At 40.8% G+C, this 23393-nt stretch overlaps 1 protein-coding gene and 1 long non-coding RNA gene across 8 annotated transcripts in view; one reads left to right on the top strand and one right to left on the bottom strand.

The window, feature by feature from the left end:
- Window positions 1–23393, top strand: part of KIZ (kizuna centrosomal protein) — a 120501-nt gene that overhangs the window by 52100 nt on the left and 45008 nt on the right. The gene's annotated exons all lie outside the window — the stretch shown is intronic.
- Window positions 15467–16989, bottom strand: LOC126929228 (uncharacterized). Its single transcript, XR_007717110.1, has 2 exons — window positions 16867–16989; window positions 15467–15678 (listed from the first exon to the last, which is right to left on the bottom strand). It is a non-coding gene; the product is annotated as an uncharacterized LOC126929228 (long non-coding RNA).

Here is a 23393-nt window from a genome sequence, read left to right on the forward strand (position 1 = left end):
GGGATCCAGTTTCAGCTTTCTACATATGGCTAGCCAGTTTTCCTGGTACCATGTATTAAATAGGGAATCTTTTCCCCCTTTCTTGTTTTTGTCAGGTTTGTCAAAGATCAGATGGCTGTAGATGTGTAGTATTATTTCTGAGGGCTCTGTTCTGTTCCATTGGTCTATATATCTGTTTTGGTACCAGTACCATGCTGTTTTGGTTACTGTAGCCTTATAGTGTAGTTTGAAGTCAGGTAGCGTGATGCCTCCAGCTTTGTTCTTTTGACTTAGGATTGTCTTGGCAATGTGGGCTCTTTTTTGGTTCCATATGAACTTTAAAGTAGTTTTTTCCAATTCTGTGAAGAAAGTCATTGGTAGCTTGATGGAGATGGCATTGAATCTGTAAATTACTTTGGGCAGTATGGCCATTTTCACATTATTGATTCTTCCTATCCATGACCATGGAATGTTCTTCCATTTGTTTGTGTCCTCCTTTATTTCGTTGAGCAGTGGTTTGTAGTTCTCCTTGAAGAGGTCCTTCACATCTCTTGTAAGTTGGATTCCCAGGTATTTTATCCTTTTTGAAGCAATTGTGAAGGGAGTTCACTCCTGATTTGGCTCTCTGTTTGTCTCTTATTGGTGTATAAGAATGCTTGTGATTTTTGCACATTGATTTTGTATCCTGAGACTTTGCTGAAGTTGCTTATCAGCTTAAGGAGATTTTGGGCTGAGACGATGGGGTTTTCTAAATATACAATCATGTCATCTGCAAACAGGGACAATTTGACTTCCTCTTTTCCTAATTGAATACCCTTTATTTCTTTCTCCTGCCTGATTGCCCTGTGCCATTAAAATTTTGATAGAAATTTCATAGAATCTGGAGATTGCTTTGGTAGTATGGACACTTGAACAAAATTAAATCTTCTAATCCATGAACGTGGAATTCTTTCCATTTGCTTGTGTCTTTGTTAATTTCTGTTGTCAGTGTTTTGTAGTATTTAGCATGGAAGTCTTTTACTTCCTTAATTAAGTTTATTTCTAACTATTTTATTCTTATTGGTGCTATTGTAAATGGGAATATTTTTCTAACTTCATATTCAGACAGTTTGTTGTTAGTGTGTAGAAACACAACTGATTTTTGTATGTTCATTTTATAGCCTGCAACTTTACTGAATTCGTTTATTAATTCTAACAGTATGCATGTGTGTGTGTATGTGATCTTTAGAGTTTTCTATATATCATGTCATCTGCAACAGGGACAATTTTACTTGGATTTGAATGGCTTTTATTTCTTTTCCTGCGTAATTGTTCTGGCTAGGGCTTTCAGTACTATATTAAACAGAAGTGGCAAGAGTGGACATCCTTGTCTTGTTCATGATTTCAAAGGAAAAGCTTTCAGCTTTCACCATTGAGTATGATATTAGCTATGAACTTTTTATATATGACCTTTATTAAGTTGAGGTAATTTCATTCTATGTCTAGTTTATTGAGAGGTTTTATTGGGAAAGGATGTTGAATTTTGTCAGACATTTATTCTGTGTCTGTTAAAATGGTCATGTGATTTTTATCTTTCATTCTGTTACTGTGATGTATCACATTGATTTTTATATGTTGATTCATTCTTGCATCCCAGGGATAAACGTCTCACTTGGTCATGATTTATGATTCTTTTAATGTACTATTGAATTTGGTTTGTTAGTATTTTGTTGACAATAATTGTGTCTATATTCATTAGGCATATTGGTCTGTAGTTTTCTTTTTTTGTGATATCTTTGCCTGGCTTTGGCATCAGGGTAATGCAGGCCTAATAAAATAAGTTTGGCAATATTCCCTTTTCTTCAGTTTTTTTGGAAGAGTTTGAGAAGTATTGGCATTAATTCTTTAAATGTCTGGTAGAATTCACCAGTGAAACTATCTGGTCCTGGACTTTTTTGCTATTGTTGGGAGGTTTTTGATTACTGATTCAATCTCCTTACTAGTTTTAGGTCTGTTCAGACTATTTCTTCATTATTTAGTCTTGGTATGTTGTATGTTTTTAGGAATTTATTTATTTCTTCCAGGTTATCCAGTTTGTTGGTGTATAATTGTTTATAATAGTTTCTTGTGATCCTTTTTAATCTCTGGTATCAATTGCAGTGTTTCCTCTTTCATTTCTGATTTTATGCATTTGGGTTTTCTCTCTTGTCTCAAGTAGTCTAGCTAATGGTTTGTCAATTTTGTTTATTTTTTCAAAAAACTCTTAATTGTTTTTTTTTCCTATTTTTTTTGTATTCTCTTTTTCATTTATCTCTAATCATTATTATTTCCTTCTATCTACTAACTTTGGGCTTGTTTTGTTCTATTTTTCTACTTCCTTTACGGTGTGAAGTTAGGTTGTTGATTTAAGCTTTTCTTTTTAAATGTAAGTTTTTATTGCTATAAACTTCTCTCAGTACTGCTTTTGCTGCATTTCATAAGTTTTGGTATGTTGTATTTTTGTTTTAATTTGTGTCAGATATTTTCTAATTTCCCTTTTGATTTATTTTGTGATCTGTTGGTTGTTAGTGTGTTGTTTAATTTCCACGTTTGTGAATTTTACAATTTTGCTTCTGCTATTGATTTCTAATTTAATTCCATTTCATCAGAGAAAACACTTGGTATGATTCAGTCTTTTTAAATTTATTGAGACTTGGTTTGGAACCTAACACGTGATCTGTTCTAGAGAATGTTTTGTCAGCACTTGAGAAGAATGTATTGCTATTCTATTGCTTTTTTTTTTCTTCTTTCTCAAGATTGTCTTGGCTGTTCCGGGTCTTTTGTGATTCCACGTGAATTTTCGTCTTTTTTAAAATTTCTTTTTCTTTTTTTTTTTATACTTTATGTATAAAATATTCTATTGGTTTTGGGTGGAGTGTTCTGTATATGTTTGTTAGGTCCATTTGGCCAGTACTGTTGTTCAAGTTTGTTGTTTCTTTGTTGATTTTCTGTCTGATTGTTCTATTTATTATTGAACATGAAATACTGAAGTCTCCTACCAGTATTATATTGCTATTTCACCTCATTTTCAAACTCAAAAATCTATGAGTTTTTGGTTTGCTCTTTGCTCTTTTTTTTTTTAAATAAGGAAATTCAGGGAGGTTTTTTTTTAAAGATGATGATGGTAACAACTCTACAACTGTTTTCCTATAATTCTTTTCACCATTTTATATTTAAGTAAATTACAGCATTTTGGGGCAATCTCCCAAGTCAGTGTTAAGGTGTCCTATCCCACTCTCCTGGAGCCAAGTAAGTGGTAGGGGGTGGGGCGAGGAAAGAAGAGACCGGTGCAAGGAGAGGAAAAGCCGGGAAGGCTACTGAGAGCATAGAGCAGACTTCAGCCTCTGTTGAGAAGGGAACCAAGGGTCAAGCCAAATCCAACTACGGGTGTAGCAAAACTAAACTTCTTTCAGTACGAATTTGAGATCTAAGAGTAGTTTATTCTGGTGGAACAGGTTTACCCATGGCTTCAGAAGTTAGAGAGGAGACTCTGAAAGTCAAGCCCTGGTTGTTCAAGACCCAAATAAGGCAGGAGAAAGCAGAACATAGTCAGGTTTCCCAAAAAATTAGCCCAATAGCATTCAAGTCTCAGTGACAGACCAGGTACAGGTACTCCAGTCAGTATCCCAGCTGAGCCCAGTAATTCCAGCCCAAGCTCCAGATGTGAGTGTAGGAGTCACCAAATAATTCCAGTCCCTTTATTCCAAGTCACCCTCAGATGTTCAAACTGAGGCCCCAGACATCATGGAGCAGAGACAAGCCACCTGTACTATGCCCTACCCATGTCCAGATTACTGAACCACAGAAGCCATGAGCATTATAAAAAGTTGTTGGTTTATACCACTAAATTTGGGTGGTATTTTATTATACAGCAGTAGATAACCAGAATAGCCATGATGACTGGTTTGTCTAGTTGAAGGAGATTCGTATTCCAGATTTTGAGGGCTGCAGTATGAGCAGAGGCCTGGAGATAAGCAAGCATGGCCCGTATCTGGGAACTATGGTTACTCCAACTGAAGGAGTAGCTCACATGCCAGCAAATAGCACTACTGTAGGCCCAGGGGATGCAGTCAGGGTCTGCAAAGTGTCTTTTCCTCATCTCTCCAGTTCCCACACAAGACCAGCCTCCTGGTCTTGCCTCATGCTGGCCCAGCCACACCAAAGGCAAGGGTTCTATTGTTAACTCAGATTTTTTAAAAGGACAAAGAGGAGACATGTTAGGGGCAGAATGCACATTTGTCATTTTAAAACACCCCCTTAAATTATTTTCAATGAAACACAAATTTGAATTGCTGAAAAGCTGTCTATCAGAGGTTTTGTTTTTTGTTTTTTGTTTTTTGAGACAGGGTCTCACTCTGTCACCCATACCAGAGTGCAGTGGCGTGATCTTGGCTCACTGCAACCTCCACCTCCCAGGTTCAAGCGTTTCTCGTGCCTCAGCTTCCCTTGTAGCTGGGATCACAAGCATGTGCCACCACACCTGGCTAATTTTTGTATTTTTAGTAGAAACGTGGTTTCACCCTGTTGCCCAGGCTGGTCTTGAACTTCTGACCTCAAAGGAGCCACTCTTCTCGGCCTCCCGAAGTGCTGGGATTACAGATGTGAGCCACAGCACCTGGCTTCAGAGTTATTTTTTAAAACTTAGTTTTCTGGCATTGTTGAACATTCAGCTATTATCTTGATGTATCAGGATGCTGTTGGTTGCCAGTAACAGGAACACTGTCTCAAACACGTATGCTTAAACAAGAAGTACATTTGTTCTGTCTCATTTCTGGAAGTCCAGAGGTAGAGCAGGCCATGGAGTTGGTTGGTACTGCCCTTCACTTTTGTTGTCAAAGACCCAGATCCTTTCCATTTCCGTGCTCTGACATCCTCAGTGTTGACATCTTCCTACAGCCAGGAGCAAAGGGGCAGCAGCAATGCTATTATGGACTGAATGTTTGTGTCCCTCTAAAATTCATATGTTAAAGCCGTAACCCTCAGTGTGATATCTGGAGAAGGGACCTTTGGGAGGTCATCTGGGTTAGATGAGGTCAGGAAGGTAGGGCTGTCATGATAGAATTAAGTGCCCTTATAAGAAGAGACACAAGAGAGCTCTCTTTCTCCCCTACCATCTGAGGACACAGTGAGGAATGAGAAGGTAGACAAGTACCAAGGACCCATCTAGACACCACAGCCTTATAGCTTCCAAAGACAGAAAGAGACTCTTTTTGAGTCTCGGTTAGAAGCAAGGAAAGTATTCAGTAGACTTCCTCTTGCATCTTGTTGACTAAAATTTGTTCACAGACCCATTCCTAAGCTAATTACTGGCAAGGGTTATTATAATTGGCCTAGACTAAGGAAGCCTTTTCTGTGAAAGACCAAATAGTAAGGCTGGGCGCAGTGGCTCACACCTGTAATCCTAGCACTTTGGGAAGCCGAGGTGGGCAGATTGCCTGAGCTCAGGAGTTCAAGACCAGCCTGGGCAACGTGACAAAACCCTGTCTCTACTGAAAATACCAATAATTAGCTGGGCGTGTTGGTGTGCACCTGTAATCCCAACTACTCGGGAGCCTGAGGCATGAGAATCACTTGAACCCAGGAGGCAGAGTTTGCAGTGAGCCGAGATTGTGCCATGCACTCCAGCCAGGGCAACAGAACGAGACTGTCCCCCAGCCAAAAAAAAAAAAAAAGACCAAATAGCAAATATTTTAGGCTTCTTTTCTCCTCCTCTCCCTTCCCTCTCTCTGCTCTTTCTCTTTTTAAATATATGCTCAAGAGCTATACAACAGCAGGCTGTGGCTGGATTTGGTCACTCCTGGCTTAGACTAATCACAGTCTACTCTGGAATGAGACAAGGAATTATTGCCCCATGAGTTATACAAAGGGAGAGGTTGATTACTAAACAAAATTGGGGTTCCACGAAAAGGAAGAAGGGAGATTGACATTGAGTAGGTAACTGCACGATTGCTAAATTTGGTCCAAAGAAAGGTTAGTAGATATAGGAAACAGCCAAAGGGACTGAGTCTGGAGACACAACTCTACCCCAGCAAGGTGTTTGTCCTGTGACTGGTGGGTTAAAATGGAAATGCCACAGGCAAGTTGTCTGTGATGAACAGGTATTGCTTTTATAATCAGGAAAAAAATTTAAACCATCTTTCAGAAATGTTCTAAAATTTGATTGTGTGATGGTTGCACAACTCTGAGTATGCTAATAAAAACCATTGAAGTGTACATTTTAAATTAGTGAATTTTATGATATGTGAATCATATCTTACTAGAACAGTTAAAAAAAAAAAAATCTCCTGAATTCCAAGCTTAAAAACCATGGACCGCAGCTCTGTGGTGCTTGCCCTTTAGAGGCAAGGGTGCCTTTGGCTATGTGGCTAGCTTCACAGCTTTCACGAAGGGCCTTGGAAATCTTCCCATGATGGGGATGCTTTTAATAACCGTTTCTTTTTACATATGTGCTAAATATTTTTCAGGCCATGCAAAATATTTTATATTTTATAATCAAAGAATTAGTATCCTTACAACAAAAATAAAACTGATACAGAAACAGTAAATTGCAGGATTTTTTTTTTTTGTCCTTTTTACCTCTTTTTAAGGTGTATTTCTTTTTATGCAGTAGGACTCTTTCATTGCACATGTCATTGCAGCCCAGTGGTAGACAGTCTTCAGGCTGGCTTTACCCAAGCCTCAGACGGTGCCAGTGGACTCTGACTTCTCTGTTTCCTGGCTTCCCTCCCTCTGGATCAGCTCAGTTCTGAGGCCCTGCTGCTGGAGAACTTTTCCCTGGCATGCTGAATCAGAGACTGTCATTGGCTCTGACCACATCATATGCCCATCCCTTACACAATCGCTGAATCAAGGGCAGAGTCCATTGGCTTTTACTTGGACCTCATGCTTCACTCAAGGTGTATGGGTTAGGATAGGGGAGTAGTGGTTCATCAGAATAAAACTGGGTTATCTTAATTATAAATTAAGTAAAAAATTATTCTACTTAATGGTTTGCCAGGTGGCAGACCCAACACTTCCCTTCTCTGCATCTCTGACTTTTTTTTTTTTTTTTTTTTTTTTTTTTGAGTCAGAGTCTCACTCTTGTTGCCCAGGCTGGAGTGCAATAGCGCGATTTCAGCTCACTGCAACCTCTGCCTCCCGGGTTCAAGCGATTCTCCTGTGTCAGCCACCCAAGTAGAGCTGGGATTACAGATGCCCACCACCACGCCCAGCTAATTTTTTGTATTTTTAGTAGAGATGGGGTTTCACTGTGTTAGCCAGGCTGATCTGGAACTCCTGACCTCAGGCGATCCACCTTCCCTTCCCTTCCCTTCCCTTCCCTTCCCTCCCTCCCTCCCCTCTCCCTCCCCTCCCCTCCCCTCCCCTCCCCTCCCCTCCCCTTCCCTTCGCTTCACGCAATGGCTCACACCTGTTATCCCAGCACTTTGGGAGGCCGAGGTGGGTGGATCATGAGGTCAGGAGATCGAGACCATCTTGGCTAACACGGTGAAACCCCATCTCTACTAAAAATACAAAAAATTAGCCGGGCATGGTGGCGGGCGCCTGTAGTCTCAGCTACTCGGGAGGCTGAGGCAGGAGAATGGCGTGAGAAACAGAGCGAGACTCCGTCTCAAAAAAAATAAAAAAATAAACAAATAAACAGAGTCTTGCTCTGTTGCCCAGGCTGGAGTGCAGTGGTGCCATCTTGGCTCACCATAGCCTCAACCTCCCAGGTTCAAGCAATTCTCCTGCCTCAGCCTCCTGAGTAACTGGGACTACATACACGTGCCACCATGCCCTGCTAGAATTATTCTACATCTGAGTAAAGTGGTCTTTTCTAAGTTCATAGGAAAATTAATCTTTGTAATTTTGAGAACCTTCTTAAAATTGGTTTACTAAAACTTTGGCACCTGCTATATAGTTTGCCTACTAGAAGCTAATAAAATGAATGAGAGTACTGAATGAAAAGTAAGGGAAAGTGGAAGTAGCTGATCTCGACAAATTTTTGAATCATGGACATGTATGTTAATGGTTTGATTTTTATATTGTATGCATATATTTATTGTTTAGTAAAAAGTGTTCTAATTTGTGTGATAAATGGAATATATTAATACTTCATGGCAAAAATTTTTGTGAATTTCAGGTGTTCTGCCACCTTAAACATTGAAAAGCACCACTTTCCAGGATAACCAAATCCCGAAAAGAATTTCTGGTCATGAGACTGATGATCCTTACTGATCAGCTGTGTCACACATCACATGGACATATGATGTCTATGTTATGGACTGGACTGGGCATGGTTGTTTTAGGAGCGTGATTACAGGCTGGCATCTGTAATCTTGAGTACACTTGGAATCCGTTTCTTCTGCTTTGAAAAGTCCACTTACCTGGAATTGGGACATGCTTATCTGACATCCCCTAAACTCTGACACTGACAAAAGAGGTCATTGCATCTGGTTCCCAGCTACTTCCATACTTTCCATTATTTTTCATTCGGTACTCTCATTCATTTTATTATCTTCTAGTAGGCAAACTAGGTAGCAGATGCCAAAACTTTACTAAACCAATTTTGGGAAGTTTCTCAAAATTACGAAGATTAATTTTCCTAAGAACTTAGAAAAGACCACTTTACTCAAATGTAGAATAATTCTACTAAAATATATCTGAGAATCACTACAGTAAAGAAAACAAACTCAAATCTGACAGGCTGTCCTAGGAGAGCCAGTTAGCTTTTGTTGTTTTCTTGCTTACATCCCGCATGCCCTTCCTCCAGACTTAATCCATGTATCCATTCATAATACTTGTTCTTGTGCACTTTCATGTTTCTTATTTCTTCTTTTTGTCTTTGGCTTCCTCTTAGCAGCTTCTTAGACGAACAAGCACTTGAATAATTAATTGATTCAGCGTCTTCAATTTAATACAGGGCAGGTTGAGCATCCCAAATCCTAAAATCCAAAGTCCAAAATGCTCCAAAATCTGAAACTTTTTGAGTGCCAACATGATGAAATGTTTATTGGAGCATTTCAGATTTGGGATGCTTATATTCCAAAATCAAAAAATAAAAATAAAAAAACACAATTCAAAATCTGAAAAAATTCAAAATCCAAATTCCCAACCATTTCAGATGAGGGATACTCAACCTATATTGATCCTCTGAGGGTCCAACAGCAAACCAGCCCAATCCTTTCAGCAGTCCTGTATTTGATATCTACCATGCTCAGAGAGCAGGAGGCATGATGTTCATAAACCAGCCATTTCACTGTTATCACAGAAATGGACCCCCAGCAGAGTAAGAACCCAGGATGGGGCCTGCCCTACTGATCTGAGTACCCCCTCAGTGGAGGATAACTCTGTACTAGACCCATTCCCATTCATCAGACTAAATTGGCCTGTGTGGAGACTCACTTATCCTAGAGAAGTGACATGGCAGCTTATTTCAGGGTCTCAACATGGCAGGAGCCAAACTTCAGTAAGCCTGTCCCATTCATGCCCTCTGGTTTCCCTTCTCCCCGAATCCACTCACCTAGTGTAACCCTCACCAGCCCAGTCTGAGCCTCCTTGTCTCCTCTCTTAAACACACATGTGTGTATATGAATATAAGCAGACGGACAGACATGGAACAACACAGCAGAGTCTGACGTTTTGTTTTATGGTCCTGCATCAGCCTTTAATCCTCACAAAGATGATTCTACCTTGACAATACCAGATACCTTTTCATCATCATCATTTACCCTCTAGAGTTTAATGATAGAACTGATTATAATGTCTAGTAAATTCTTTTTGATGTGTTTGTAGTATTTTAAAACTTTTTGAAAATACAGAGCCTAATTGTAATTTGGGGAAGGCATAAAGTTGTATGATAATAAGACATTTACCCTCATTGGGCCTCAGAAAATGACACCCCAAAGGGAAGCCCTCAGAAGTAAGTTTTTCTCTGATCTTCTCCCACTCTCCTGTACCTCAGCCTCATTTTCTCAGAGATAAGCTGTAGAAACTAGAATTCCTTTTCTTCAAAGTGGATCATAAAAACCTGAACCCATTTTCCCCAAAGCCAGCCATAAAACCTAAAAATATTACTCTAATTTCCCTCCTATATTTCTGTGGTGGAATTGGCCGTAAAGAAATTCTTTAACCTACCTTGTTTGATTGTGAGTCGTAAGACTCCCCATTTCAGAAAGGGTCCTGCCCGGTACCAGGGAGGAAGGAACACTGCACAGAGACGCCAAGAAGAATGAACAGACAGGCCTGGCTGAGTTTCCGCACTCAGTCTGTGAGCATTCAGTCATACATACCCTCCTTGGCTAAGCACAGTTCTACACGATTGTCTGTTCTTCATTGAACTTCAGCATAAAAATGGACAGTCTTCTCAATATCCTTAGGTCTTCAATCTGAAGGCTGCCATGTCACAGAAAACAATGATCAAATAAAATTTGTTGTGTTTTCTTTTGTTAACCTGTTTGTTATAAGGGTGTTGACTGTGACCCTTATGATGAGGAGGAAAGGGATCACCCCTTCTGCCCCTACACCCTCCACATTCTTTTTTTTTTTTTTCTTTAGTAGATATTTAAAGCAGTCACTTTAGGTAGCTGGCTCCATAGTAAGCCCTGGAGATCTGTTATGTATTTTATTTTATTTTATTTATTTTTTTGAGACAGAGTCTCGCTCTGTCACCCAGGTTGGAGTGCAGTGGCGCAATCTTGGCTCACCACAAGCTCTGCCTCCCAGGTTCACACCATTCTCCTGCCTCAGCCTCCCAAGTAGCTGGGACTACAGGTGCCTGCCACCATGCCCAGCTAATTTTTTTTTTTTTTTTTTTGTATTTTTAGTAGAGACAGTGTTTCACCGTGTTAGCCAGGATGTTCTCAATCTCCTGACCTTGTGATCTGCCCACCTTGGCCTCCTAAAGTGGTGGGATTACAGGCATGAACCACCACACCTGGCCTGTTTTGTATTTTATTTTAAGAGACAGAGTCTTGCTGTGTTGCCCAGCTGGTCTCAAACTCCTGGGTTTAAGCGGTCCTCCCACATTGGCTTCCCAAAGTGCTGGGATTAGAGGCGTGAGCCACCATCCTGCGTGCTGTTTATACATCTCAGTTGGAGAACTCAGCCAGTACCCTAGTGACTACACCCTTGTATCAGTGCTGATTTGGAAGAAATCCAGGGAAGTAAGAGTAAATTTTCCCAATCTTTACCTGCCCGGTCAGGAGGATTTTTTTCAACCTGAAAAAAAACAGAACCCCTGTTCTGTTAAAAGGGTTAAGTTTGGGATCCATAGAATTGTGAAAGAGAGAATGTTACTCATTTCATAAAGGATGTCTGCCACCATTACAAATGATTCTTGGCTATTAAAAATGGGTGATGGGTTCAGGCGGTTTAAGGGTGGAGGAAAAAATGTGTGATGGGTTCTGTCTTTAAGGGTGGAGGGAAATACCTATTAAAAATTCTCCCAGGCCTTCCAGCTCTTCATTAAGAAACTTTTTTAAAAAGTCACATGGAGGGGGTTAGTTCTGAACGTTCAAATGTGACAGAATGATGAGGTCTGTTTAGAGGCCTGAGTGGGGAAAAGGCAAGGGTTTTGCTTGTGCAGCCTGTGCTACAATGAAGAGGACCTTAGTGCAGATGGACAGTGCCCTACCAAATGTAGCCCATAATTCAAGCTGTCAGCTTCATCACACTGTTTCCAGGTAAAGAGAAGGAGCCCTTGTTTCCTGGGTAAAGAGAAGGAGCGTTGTTTGCTGACCCCTGGTCTACAGCCTGCCATGGTCGCCCCGCTCTGCTGGCCTTTGTGTTGCTGTCCCCTCCTTCCCTCCTTTTTGGCATTGTGCTCCCTTCAAGTGGCCCCCTGGAAGGGACCACCCAGGGGGCTGCACAATGGAGACTGAGGTAGCCACCAAAACACAGGTTTTGTAAGACAGCCCTTTAAAAGAAAAATACTGTTTAACTATGTATGTGTTTGTCCTTTCTACAACTGTTTTGTGTGGCAAACAAAACCCTGTATACAAACTTCACTGTGGCCTCACATACAGCTGTTCCAGCCATCGGGTGTTAGACTTGAGATAGTCGCTTCCAGTTTATTTTCCCAGGACACTAATTCTTGATGTGGTTTCTAGTTACATACTTAGATTTATGGCCAAGAAACGTGATATCAAAACAAGCAAATTGCACTGGCTTTATTAAAGTATTTTATCAGTAGTCCTCAGAGTTGATGGCTGGGCATTGCTCTTGGGTGAAATTTGCCTGTAATGCTGCTTAACAAAAGCTGGCAGCCCGGAATTCAGTTCTCAATAGCCATTTACACCTCTGTAAAAGGATTAGCGCTAGCCAATTGTTACGCTGTTTAAATCTTAATTTGCATCCTTATGGAGGTAGAGCTTCTACAGACCTCTCTGGTTCCCAGTTGAATTTGTGTACCTGCGGATGGGAGAGTCACTAGAGATTTATCTTATTGATGAGGGTGCTAAATTGCTTTGGGATAACTGGTATGCCACAAATACTGAATTAGCCTCTCAGGCAAGTTGGCAGGCAATAGTCTGCTTTGGTTCATTCATTATATTTTGTAGCAGTTGTGGTCCTTGAGTATTTGGTACCTGGATGCATTCTTCTACATCTGTTTCAAGTAAAAATTTTCATTGGTCTTAGGAGGGTTTTAAATGTTGTTTATTGTAAGCAACAAATTTCCTTGGGAATTATATGCAAAAACCACAACCAGAACGTGATAGTGTTAAAAGTAATCTTTTTCTATCCAGACCATATGTTTTTAAAGATCAAAGCCTTTTTATGTTTAGAATTGCCCTGTCAATAGACAATAGATGAAATTGTCTTTTCATAATGTAAAGCTGGAACTACATATCAGTTTCAGATGCTCAGCCTAGGCCTGAGTGAGTTCTGATTGTAAGATGGAGGAGCAGGGAGGTGGACAGGGAGGGAAACTGGCAGGTCAGAAGCATGGCAGGAAGAGAGGGTATTAAAACTACATTAAATGGATGAAAACTGATGGAGTTTGGAATGCTTGGTTGGAATGAAAACAAAGCTTGGGACATTTTAATGACCACCTTATCACTAGTTCTACTATTTTTCCCTCATAAAGCATTTGTTCATTTATTCAACAAGTACTTACTAGGTATCCATCTCAGGCATGGTGTTAGCCGCTGAATTTAGTGATATTGCACATGGAGTAAGAAGAATTGTCTTGGTTGCTGAGAGTAGTCAGGATAGTAAATATAATTTAAACAGACTTTGCAGCCTGCAAGTTTTCCATGTAATAGACATGCCAGGCAGAAGGAAAGTAGACACAACTGTTTATAAATAAATATTGCTCTTTCAAGAAACATTAAAGAAATTGAATGCATTGAGTGGAAGGGCTTTTGGGGGACTCCCAGGAAAGGTTGTTTTGAGCCTATGGGGAAAGCCAGGCCAGGCATTCCTGGGGAGGTGAGCCACAGCAAAGGCTTTGTATTCCAAGAAAGCAACCACAACTAAATTATTTTTTGTTTTTTAACTTTGGAAAATTTTGAGGCAGTGACTGGATGTTCATTGATCCTCACAGAGGCTAAAGAAATCATCATGGTTTAAAAATTAAAATAACTATGAAATAAGGAAGCCTGTTCATTTTGCTTTAATGTATCTTTGTATACTTGCTAAAAGAGAACAGAGTGGGGAAGCATCCAGAAAGGAACCTACCTTAGTTGATTTGTACCTGAAAAGAATTTTTAGTATGTGAGGTAACCAACAAGTTTGTTTTGTTTTTTGGAGAGGAGGTGGGAGTTGTTTAAAAGAAAAGAAAAAGCAGCCCCAGACTGTTACCAGTATACCAGTAAAAGGAGTTTAGTGAGAGAAGGCAGTAACGCAGCCCGGAGCTCCCTTATCGAGAATGTTTTGGTTTATTCCAGTCACAAACCCTCTTTGTTGGGAACTGTCCAACCCCAAGTCCTGCCGGCAGGGAAGGGTACACTGGGATTGGAAGAAGGGAAACCCAGGGCTCCAAGGAGCAGGAGCAGGACGGAAGGTAGGGCCAAACCCATGAGAAGACAGAAGCTGAGTTTCCTAGCCAGTTTTTCTGTGTCACTGGAAAACAATTGGAATTGGAAACAAAGGTTGGCTGCCTTGCCTCTTCCCAGCTTTCTGAATACAGGGTATTCCTGAATTACATGTTCATCACTTAGGGACCACCTCTCCAAATGACACCATTTTGTTGTTCATTTCGGGATTTTTTTTTTTTTTTTTTTTTTTTTTTTTTGGCAGTGGGGAGGGTGTTATTTTGTTTGATTATTAGCAACTGGGTTATAATATGTTGCCCAGGCTAGACTCCAACTCCTGGGCTCTAGTGATCCTCCTGCCTCCCCCTTCTGAGTATCTGGGACTGCAGGCTAAAGCCACCATGCCTGACTTGCTTCTTTTGAAATACAATTTCCTTCCCTAAAATTTTATTCTGGATGTGATCAACTCCAGTGCTCTGTGACTCTTCAGTCTCACTAAAAATACAGTAACAACATTCTGTAAAACTTCTAAAAAGTAATATGTAAATTATGTAAGTATAAGTTTCCCTGAAAAATGAACTGACAAAAGGCAGATTGATAGGAGAAAAGACTTGGAAAATTTGTTTTGATACGCACAGCACAGGGGAATTACAGGAGGATGATTACCCAGTAACCCACTGGGGTATGAATACTTTTTTACCCTTCTTCATAGGGGAGGGGAGATGGGGAAAGGTGGCAATTTGGGGGATAGTAAATGATTTTTAGGGGAAAACGAATGGACTTGAACATATAGTGCCCTGGGACAAAGTCTGTTTGGCCTGCAGAGTAGACAGTGGTTTGTGAGGAAATCTGTCCAGGTGTGTTGACAGACTTAGTCCTTCCTGCAGTGTAAGTTAAGTTAATAAAAATTCAGAGAAGGGACCATAGGTGATTGTTTTCTTCTTCCAGCAGGTTCAGACTTTAGACAGATAAGGGAACTTCAGAGAACAATTGCATCCTGTGCTTTGGGAGAGACAGAGAATTGAAAGACAGGAAGGGGAGTGGGGGAGGGAAGATCAGAGAGACCTTGCATCCCTGCTTCAGCCCAGCATTTCAAAATGCTGTATTTTGGGATATCAGCTTCTGAGCCCCAATGTTGGCAAACTTGTTACTACTTATGATCAGAGATCACCACACCATTTTGAGATTGCTATTCCTTGGAGAAAATAAAATCTGCAAATCAAGCTTATTGTGCTGCAACTGAAACACAAAAATCTAACTCACTGAAAAGATAACACTGTCAGGAATACGTAAAAGTTATCTGGTAGGGTTAAGGAAAAGTTTATTTTCTGTAGCCCTCATACAGGGTCATTTTTGCCAAGAAGTAATTCTCAGTTTGCAATTCTGAGCATAGCACCTTTTCTCTCTTACTCACTTTAAAAAACCCTGTACCTTAATTTCAGTGTTCCCAATAGCCTGGAGTGGAGTTGTCTCCTAAATTCTGTGTGACTGAAAATGAAGCTAGAAAGCAATTATTTTTAATTTGGCCAAATTTTTTACATTTATTACTTGCTTTAACTGTTGTTGGATAAGTTACGCATCTTTAAAGTGCCATTTGTGTCCACGAGTTACTTGTCATTCAGCGGGTTCCTCCACCTGCCAGATCTGACAGAGAACAAGGTGATGGTAGGGCTAGCATGTTGGTGCCAGAGACTGGACACGGATTCCTCAGGCCAGTGTCTTCTAGCTGGAATGATTTTGGCAGGAATGCACATAGAAAAAGGAATTGAGGTCTTGAATTCTAAAATAGTTTCCGTGTTTTTATGACCCATAGTCTTTAATATTTAATTCCATACAGTGTTTGAATTCTTTAGTTGAGTTCTTTTCAGCAAAATAACTGATGAATATTTTATAAACTAAAGTCTGCTATCTGGGAAGAGCACTGTTAGAAATCCTCAGCATAAACCAGCTCATCTTTTAGTCAGAGAAAGTTCCGAGTTAGAGTAGATCATAAGCGCGGTGCATAGTGCTTGTGGCCAGCTGATTGATCACCCAATACCAAGGGGGAAACCCTGGACTGGTGTAACAACAACCATTAGAAAAATACTGTCACCCAGATGTGGTGGCTTATGTCTGTAATCCCAGAACTTTGGGAGGCCGAGGTGAGAGGATCGCTTGAGCTCAGGAGTTTGAGACCAGCCTGGGCAACAAAGCAAGACCCCATCTCATTTTTATAAAAAAACAAAACAAACAAACAAAAAAACTGTAAAGATAAGTGTGTCATATGAATTTCTTTTATCTGGGCTTAAGTTTCAGCTTGTCATTCGACATGTGGTATCATTAAGTTATGTGCTCAGCATTGTGCTGAATGCTATGAGAAATAAAAGTAAAAAATTCAGAAGTACAGTTGCTCTTCTCACCAGGCTTTTGCTCTTGTTGAGAAGACTCAGCAGAGATGACTTAACTATGGAATAGCACAAGGTAAGAAGGTAAGATGGTATCTCATTTGTGCTAAAGAATGCAGGGATAAGAAAGATCCCTATGAGTAAGGTAGTCAGGGAAGCTTCTAGAGGGTCATGAGCTGAGCTAGTCTAAGTAAGCCTGACACTTAGATTGATAAGATCTGCAAAGAACAAAGGTTATCTGGCATTTGTCCTGGCAGGACAATCAAGCATTACTAAGCACTAGCATGCACACCATGGTGGTAGTGAGGGGATGTTGGAGGAGTGCAGATTCTGGTAATAAGTAGGTGCATTCTATGGAAGAATTTAGAAACAATGATAAGACCACTAAAAGTCAGTCTGCTTTCTGTCGTCACCATTCCTAAGCATGGCAAAGATAAAATACACCTTCCCAGGGAGGGAATCTGCTCCCACTGCAGCATCCACCAGCACCATGGAGTGTCAGCCAGTTTCCAGTATTGCACAGTACTAACCTTTTAGAGGATATCCAAAACATTAAGCCATGGTCCTTGCTGCAGGTTTGCATCCTGGTTTGAGAAGTGGGACTAAAGGGAATCTAAACTTGGAGATCATAAGCTGGTGGCCGCAGGCCTACCTTGGCCTGCAGATGGGTTCTCTTTGTCCCGTCAGTGGATAGGCAACCTTTTGAATTAGTCACCACATTTTAAAAACTGGGAGCTGTTAAATAAAAACAAAACTAGTGATTATAAACTTCCAGCTTTTCTTAAAAACTGAGAAGATCTAGGTTCACTAGGACACACACTCCCCAGAGGGAACTTTTGATGGAGGCACTGGCCCCAGCTCTCCACAGCCCCACCCCACCAGCAGCCAGCGTGGTCTCAGTTACCTTTCCTGTAGGCAGCTGAGTGCTCCCCAGGTGAGCAGTAAAACACGTTTCTTCCTCCCTTGCCTCACCTACTTACCTGCTCTTCCTCTGCCACCTACAACACAAGGTCAGTCTCCTGACTGGTCTCTGGGCCTGAGGTCTCTCTCCTCACCAACTCCATCCTTGCAGGGCTGCCAGGCTAACCCTCTGAAAAACACTGCTTTCGAGAAACCAGCAGTGACTCGGAAATCCACAAGCCTGTTGCTGTATTCTTTCCAGAGTTTCATATTGAATTTAATTTTCCATTGCTATCCTACTATCACCAGCAGCAGCCCCTACCCAGCCAAACTTGGCTCCCTTGCTGGTCCCCACACCACTCTTACCCTGCCATTTCCCATCACCTTTGCCTGTGTCTCTCCTTAGTTTCAAGTGTCATCTCCCCTCCCCCGTAAAACCTGCCTGGCTCAAGTTCCTCCTCCTCAGTGAAGCCCCTGGGCCTCCAGTGATCTCTCTGTGTCTTCACTGCTTCATAATTCCTGATTGTCTGATGGCCTGCCATGTGCCTCTCACCATTGATTACAGGCTCTCTTTTACTGCCCTGAAATTGGCTCACCATTGGGGGAACCTCTTAAGGGCAGGTGTTGTTCTGGGAATTGAGTGATGACAAGATAGAGTCTTCCAGGAAGAATTAGGATCCAGATTTTGCCTAGGCAATAAGAGGTATTCACAGGTACTATAAGTCAGCTAGGCCTGAAGTCTGGAAGCTTTGGGACAGCAGAACCCAGGAGTGAAAGACCCAACTCAGGGTCTGAACTATAAGAACTAAGAATCCAGGCTTAGAGTTTAGACAGAAGCTTGGGAATTGGCAAGGAGCTGGAGCACCAACAGTGTGGATAAGAGTCAGGAATAGCACTTGAATCCTGTGAGCCTGTTATTACTTCCTTCCCAGCATAAAGATACACTTCACAGTAGGGGTAGGCCTGAGTCTGCAGTTGTCACTCACCCTCCAACAGACCACGTCTCCTTCATCCTTATCACATCAGGCACATAGTCATCAACTAGGTCCAGTAACTTCACCAACTGTAGTGCTATTTACAAATTAGTACTTCGCAAATAACATATTGATTTATAAGTTGCTTTGTAACTAATCTTCATTTTCTTTTTGGGGTATTATGTTGAATATTCCTAACTACAAATGTGAACAGCTCCTTTAAAGTAGAAACACTGTTTTGTCTTTTATATCTTCTCCTATAGCTTTGTAGATCATGCATCCCCCAAAATAGACATTTTTTTTAAAGATGGTAACTAACCAATCTGTTTGAAGGCTACTGTGATACAATGGTAGACCTAACCTAAAACAGTGACCAAATTTTTAGACTCTTATCACTTACTCAATAGACTGGATATAGATAATAAAAGATAAATCCCTCTTTCCATACCTTCCTATCCTGATTAAGAATAAAGAAAATTTTACTGCAATAGGATCTGAATGGAAAAATAATAGTCATTTTTCTACATTTGGAAATAGAGGACGTAACCTATACTTCAGCCAGTAGTTTTCAATTTCTTAGCAGTGACAATTTAAGTAAATTTCATATGAGTTGTGGGGATCTAACTTTGTTATGATTGACAATATAAAATTAGCCCTTTCTGCTGTTAAGATTATCTAGCATACCTATCATTCAGGTGGAATGTGGAACGAGATTGCCCAGCTGTGGATTTGAACATCATTAAAGTCAACAAAGGGTTAAAAGTTACTTCCTCTGATGGATTTAAAATTGCCGCATACACACAAACAAGTTTTTCAAACTGCCCCATTTTATATCTTTGTTGAGAGACAGTATAGCTGCTGCATTTTAATGTCCAGATTATATTACAGATATATTTCAGTAAACCATGAAGAACCACCATAGATTCTAGAAGCTGACGATCTGTGCTTAAATAAGCATCTCCTGCAGCACCTTTTTTATTTTATAGGCTCTGTAATCACAGTGACATTCTGAAAGAAGACCTTGAAGCTCACAGAGAAGCTGTCCTTCATCAGCTTCCAGGACTGCTACCTGGGGTGGCAGCTATGAAAAGCAAGTCAAGTCTTACTGGCTTGACATCCTCTTATTAAAGTTGCAATCCTCTTATTAAAATACATCTGCACTGGGCCGGGCGCGGTGGCTCAAGCCTGTAATCCCAGCACTTTGGGAGGCCGAGATGGGCGGATCACGAGGTCAGGAGATCGAGACCATCCTGGCTAACACAGTGAAACCCCGTCTCTACTAAAAAATACAAAAAACTAGCCGGGCGCGGTGGCGGGCGCCTGTAGTCCCAGCTACTCAGGAGGCTGAGGCAGGAGAATGGCGTGAACCCGGGAGGCGGAGCTTGCAGTGAGCTGAGATCCGGCCACTGCACTCCAGCCTGGGCGACAGAGCGAGACTCCGTCTCAAAAAATAAAAATAAAAAAAAAATTAAAAAAATACATCTGCACTGTTTACCAGCAGAGAACAGATTATTACTCAGGAGTGGTCAGTAGATGCATGTCTGTGAAAGCCCCTCTGAAGGGACCTTGTTTGGCTGGCCGAGCGAGTGAGTGGCTTTGGGTCTGCTTAGCCTACACATAGCGCCGTCTTCCTCACCTGTCATGTGCCACTTAGGCTGTTTTATGTTAAAAATATAAATAGGGAGGATATTTAGAGGATTCCGCTTAAATCTAGTACACACTGGATTCTCTCAAAGGGTGGATGGAAATCAGGATAATAGTCTTTAAAGGGACCTTGTCACAAGAAAACGTCACTGGATTAAGTGGCTGTGTTTTTATATTACCTTCTGCATCTGTACTAGTAATTTTGAACCTATGGGAAATGCTGGAAATGACCTTCCTGGTCAGTAGCTTTTCAACCTAAGGCAGTAAAGGACAATGCAAGAAAACCCTCTTGTAGTTTTTATCATGCAGAATAAAAACCAGTCTTAAAATAATCCTTTACAACGTAGTGGAAGAAGCTGGGTTGGGAGGAGTCCTTCTACACTCTCTAGGTCATTTGGTGATTCTGTCTTAGAAGGCTCTTTAACGAATCTCCCGTTTCTTTCTCACTGCCTTTTGTATCTGTTTATATACTATTTGGCATAAACCACAGTTGTGGTGTGTAGCATGGGAAGAATATATGCATTTATAATTCTCTGTGCAAACTGAGTTGTTTAAAAAAAGGATTCATTTTGTGACTCTCTTAACCTAGGCTGCCAAACTGCGATTATGGCTGATAAGCCATGATGTCTGCACCTACTAGACTAACGATTGTTAGACTTTCTCAGCATTCATAATAGAGCATTGATTTCCATTATGAAAGGTTGTGTTTTACATGACTATTGATCTACAGTTATGTGTAAATCAGTCTTCCATAAGAAATGATCCTTCTTTATGACCACCACAAATTTTAAAATTAATATCTGGAGTCTTCAAAACTGTTTCTTTACCACAATCATTTTTTAGAGCCAGATAAAGAAGTCAGGAATGTTTTCTGCTGTCAGCATTATGTTCTGCTACAGTTAGAATTGCTGTATATGTTGTGACTGGGGATGCTGTTTAACGCACACTCATTATCACTGGTTCACTGTCTAGCCTTGAAAAAAGTGCCAAGTGTTTGTGACCTTTGAGAGACGGTAGTCAGGTCTTTAAACACAGATTCTTCCTAATGGATTTTAGTCACCAGGCTCCCCCGCTGCCCTCCTTGTTCTGGCTTCCTCTGTGCCCCTTAGCACCCAGAAGTCCCTACTGGGAACCCCAAGTCTAAGTGAAATAGACCTGTCTGCTTTGTGATCGTCACCTGGCCAGTTTGATCAACCATTGCAGAAACACTGGTTTGGAGAGAATGATTTATTCTTATTCTTTAATGGTTAATAACTCTGGTGTCATAGAATTCTTTTTTCTTTTTTTTTAAGACAGAATCTTGCTCTATCGCCCAGGCTGGAGTGCTGTGGAGTGATCTTGGCTCACTGCAACCTCCGCCTCCTGAGCTCAGGAGATTCTTGTGTCTCAGCCTCCTGAGTAGCTGGGATTACAGGTGCGCACCGACACACCCTGCTAATTTTTTGTATTTTGGTAGACACGTTGACCAGGCTGGTCTTGAACTCCTGGCCTCAAGTGATCCACCCACCTCTGCCTCCCAAAGTGCTGGGATTACAGGCATGAGCCATCACACCCAGCCTGGTGTCATAGAATTCTAATCCAGGCAGGGTGGAAAGGCTTTGACTGGTTACAGAATCCTTAAAGGAGTATTTGGTGTAGCAGCAGCTCACATCTGTCTCTTTAATCTTGATCTGTAAAATGAGACATCTGCCCCCATAGCATACTCTAGAGCAGCAGTCCCCAACCTTTTTGGCACCAGGGACCGGTTCATGGAAGACAGTTTTTCCACGGACCCGGGTTAGGGAGGTGTGAGCGGGGGCCAGGTTTCAGGATGGTTCAAGTACATTACATTTATTGTGCACTTTTTTATTATTACGTTTTAATAGATAATAAAATAATTATACAATTCACCATAATAGAAAATTAGCGGGAGCCTTGAGCTTGTTTTCCTGCAACTAGATGGTCACGTTTGGGGGTGATGGGAGACAGTGACAGATCATCAGGCATTAGATTCTCATAAGGAACATGCAACCTAGCTCCCTCGCATGCACAGTTCACAATTGGGTTCATGCTCCTATAAGAATCTAATGCTCCCTGTGATCTGACAGGAGGCGGAGCTCATGCTTCACCCTCCTGCCACTCACCTCCTGCTTTGTGGCCCAGTTCCTAGCAGACCACATATCAGTACCAGTCCGTGGCCTAGGCGTTGGGACACCTGCTCTAGAAGATAATGTGAAGATTTCTGAATTCCTGCTCACAAAATGAAGCATCTTAAGAGAAAAAAGAACAAACCACTCTCGTCATCATTATTGATTTATGTTATATCAAGGATTAAGACCTTCATATGGGCCAGGTGGCTTATACCTGTAATCTCAGCACTCTGGGAGGCTGAGGCAGATGGATTGCTTGAGCTCAGGAGTTCGAGACCAGCCTGGGCAACATGGCGAAACCCCATCTCTACAAAAAATACAAAAAAATTAGCAAGGTGTGGTGGCGCACACGTATGGTCTTAGCTACTCAGGAGGCTGAGGCGGGAGGATCGTTTGAGCCCAGGATGTCAAGGCTGCAGTGAGCTGTGATTGTGCCACTGCACTCCAGCCTGGGTGACACAGCAAGATGCTGTCTCAAAAAAAAAAAAAAAAAATAACAAAAAGTCATATGCAAGGTTTACTATTATCATGTGGAAGACCAAGGTATTGTTTTTGACAATTATGAATTATAAAAATATAATTCATGTTATTTAGAGAAATTGATTTAAAAATTGCTCATTATTGTCTTCTGGAAAACATTTTAATATAAAAATGATTAATAAGTAGTTTTATCTTATGAGAAACATAATGAAACTATCCATTTATTTTTTTCCAGGTGCAACTAATTGTCTATATTAGTGGCTACCTTCAGATACAGTTTCCCAATTGTGTTCTCATGCTTATACTGAAAAATTGAGTCAGCTTTGTATTGTTTGGATTATAGTATATAAAAATCTCTATTTTAGTCTGCCTGTGTTCAGAATAAAATTCAGGGTATTTATTATTCTGCCTTTAAAGTTAAGAAATGCTGATAGATTTGTTTAAATTTCACTTTTCTGATTGGAAGCCTTTTCAAGTACATGAAATTAATTATGGACAATTTAAACCATATTCCTTTATTACATTTTTAATTAAAGAACTACCTGACATTAAACTTTGTTTTTTTATGTGTCATCAATGTTATAAATTTTCCAACGTAAAGTAGAAAAAACAGAAAAATCTCCTTTAAATCCTTTGTACCACTTTGTACATTTTCTGATGTGGTATGTTTTTGTAGAGCCATGGGCAAAGCTCCATTTAAGGAAGCCATGGCTCTTGCACTTCTTACCTGATCTATCCCAAAAGAAATCTGCAAGTCAACTTGCTTTTGTGCTTTAAGGGTTGCCTTAGTTGTTCAGAAGTCACAAACCCTAGGTGCTGTACCTCCTTCAACAGCTGATTTTCTGTTTGACTTGCGCAAGTCAATTAATCAATGTTGTCCTTATGTGGGAAATAAGTATAATAATTATAGGAAACCTTAGCTAGTTTTTC

This window comes from Macaca thibetana, chromosome 10 (assembly GCF_024542745.1).
Source record: "Macaca thibetana thibetana isolate TM-01 chromosome 10, ASM2454274v1, whole genome shotgun sequence".
Lineage (NCBI taxonomy): Eukaryota > Metazoa > Chordata > Mammalia > Primates > Cercopithecidae > Macaca > Macaca thibetana.